Raw genomic sequence first — 2,836 nt, 5'->3', positions numbered from 1 at the left:
AGACACAGAAAATACTATTATACTGTTTTACACATTCAAACTTGTCTTCACCTTCCAGAAGAATTATTGAGAAAGCAGAGTCTAGAGTATCCTGAAAATTCTCACTTACATCATCTAACTTGGAAATATGTGGACTGAGGACTTAAGTAGGTAGCCCTGAGAAAAACGACGGAGAGACCCACTGTAATACAACCCTAACTTCAGAAGAGATAAGAAGCCTATAGGCTTAATATCTTTAATGGAATTGTGCAATGTTGGAGTGACAGCCAATCCAAGAATCCCCTCATGATCGAACCTCAGAAAAGAACTCACTCGGATGCTGGCTCGCCAGGAGGTGTAGCACACCTCCACAGCTGTGCTTCACTTCTGCCATTTCAGCATGCTCAGCCTCCACCCCAGTTATCCCTGTTTGCTCATATGTTTGATTACAGATAAGATGGGAAGTGAATCAATACTGTTTTGAGCTGGGCAGTAATACCTGACGATAAATGTGATCAAGGTAAAAAATTAATCACATGGCAATTATGAAACTATAGTAGAGCGAAAAAGGAAAAACGGGAAAGAATAGAAGGAAGGAAACAAGAAAGAAAGGTAGAGAATTTATGGTCCATAATATTCAAAAGTCTGCAAGTAAGCATAACTCAAACTACAGAGGCAGAGTCCACATAAGTATTTTATGCTATGCAGTGACATAGTAACAAGTAACCCCCCAAAAGAAACTCTAAGAACCATGATAATTAGAATTAAAAGGTTAAAAGGAAATGTCAGAGATAAGAAAACAATCTGAGAACTGAGCCATAGTTGTGGATTGAACAAATAAGTTGTAACATCAGAAATAGCAAGGGGAAAAATAGAATAAAATGGAGTAAAGGCTTGAGATAATTGTAATGAATGCAGGAGAAAAAGCAAATTTAAAGCAATTTTATTTCCATTACTGGTAACCTGATGAACTAAGTACTTGAACTGATCCTATTGCTGAAAACAACTAAAACTGCTGAGCAAAAATATTTTAATTATCTTAAATGCATGCAAATATTGCCACAAAAAAAAAAAAGTAAGTACAACTTAGGTCTAAATTAAATTACTGGCAGGAACTCGGAGAGGTAAGTAAAGCACTGAGGTTTGCTTTTTGCCCTAATGGCACTGCTGAGCTCAGTTGATTTCAAGCATTATTATATATTTTTAAAGACATTTATTCAGCATGATGATCAGACTAATACATTTAGCAATCAACAGCATGGGTGCAAAAACAAACAAACAAACAAAAACAAAAACAAAAAACAAAACTACATTTAAACCCTTTGTTGGAATGCTTTACACTTTCCACAGAACAGAAAATAAAATAACCTGTTATACAATTAGTCACAAATACAGTCCTCGAATTTTTTGCCCATACACACGAGTATTGTCTAAAACATGTCTTCTTTGTAGCAACTAGGCCCTGCCACCACTGTGCTTGGCTGGGTTCACAAATCTGTTGTAGCCTGCAGCTTCCCTGTCACTTCTCTGGCTTTCTTCTCCCGCTAAGCTTTGTTTCCTGGCAGTAGTTAATACCTTCTGGCACTGCCATAGCTACTGCTGCTGCTGGAACTGCCATAGCCACCTTGGTTTCGTGTTTGGCAAAGTATTGTCCTATACCACCATAGGGGCCAGAGCTTCTGCCTCCAAAGTTTCCTCCTTTCATGGGTCTAAAATTTACACATTGATTGTTGTAATTGCCAAAATCGTAGCTACCGCCACCTCCAAAATTGCTTCCATTATTACCAAATCCATTATAGTCATGCCCACTACCACCATAATATCCTCACCACCATGACTGCCACAAAAGCCACCTTGACCACTGAAGTTTCCTCCATGACCAACATTGTCATTCCCACCAAAACCACCTCCTCAACCACCACTGAAGTTTCCAGAACCACTTAGACCTCTTTGACTGGATGAAGCACTAGCCATCTCTCACTTAGATAGGGCTTTCCTTACATCACAGTTGTGGCCATTCACAGGATGGTATTTTTGAGTGACAGTCTTGTCTACAGAATCATGGTCGTCAGAGGTTACAAAAGCAGGGCTTCTCTTCTTGCCACTGCCTGGGTCAGTCATGATTTCAATCACTTCAATTTCCCCACACTGTTCAAAATCATCTCTTAGATGACATTCTTCAGTGTTTTCTTTAATACGACAGACAGAAATCTTTTTCACAGTTAAGTGGGCACCAGGTGTTTGAGAATCTTCTCCTGAGACAGCCCTCTTTGGTCCCACAACTCTTCATCCACCTTGTGTGGCCTTGCCTGCATGGCTGCACCCACCTCCATACTGGGGTAGGTGACAAACCCAAAGCCTCTGGAATGCTTGGTGTTTGGGTTTCTCATCATTACACAGTCTGAGTTCCCCATTGCTCAAAATGGCTCCTCAGACTCTCATCGGTTGTTTCAAAGCTGAAACCTCCAATGAAGAGCTTCAGCAGCTGTTCATTGATGATATTCAGGCTCTTTGGGAGACTCTGAGTTAAACATAATGATCGCGGAAGAGAGACTTGAACGACGCTTACTTGGCGGCGTCCACCGATAGAAAGGAGCGATAAACGAACGTATCTCAAGCATTAATTTTTAAGGTTTCAGGGATGGGAGACAAAGCCCTTACCCCATTCAAGTTAGCGATTATATTAGGTAACCCCATTTAAATAAAACTGGACCCTAAAGTGTTATACTCCAGTTTAAAAATGAACTAGAAATACATCCTGACACCAATATAGAACTCAAAAAGGAAAATTGCCCATCTTGAAATTTGAACATTGCAAAAGGATTTTTCCTGAAAATTCATAACCACAGTCTGGCTT

At 39.9% G+C, this 2,836-nt stretch overlaps 1 pseudogene across 1 annotated transcript; it reads right to left on the bottom strand.

The window, feature by feature from the left end:
- Positions 1-1,547: 1,547 nt before the first annotated feature.
- Positions 1,548-2,513, bottom strand: LOC308506497 (heterogeneous nuclear ribonucleoprotein A1-like; annotated as a pseudogene). The gene has a single exon. The product of its transcript is annotated as a heterogeneous nuclear ribonucleoprotein A1-like (transcript).
- Positions 2,514-2,836: the final 323 nt, after the last annotated feature.

Source organism: Rhinolophus hipposideros, assembly GCF_964194185.1.
Source record: "Rhinolophus hipposideros genome assembly, chromosome: 2".
Taxonomy (NCBI): Eukaryota; Metazoa; Chordata; class Mammalia; order Chiroptera; family Rhinolophidae; genus Rhinolophus; species Rhinolophus hipposideros.
The sequence above is the reverse complement of the archived record's forward strand: the minus strand, read 5'-3'. Positions and strand labels throughout refer to the sequence as shown.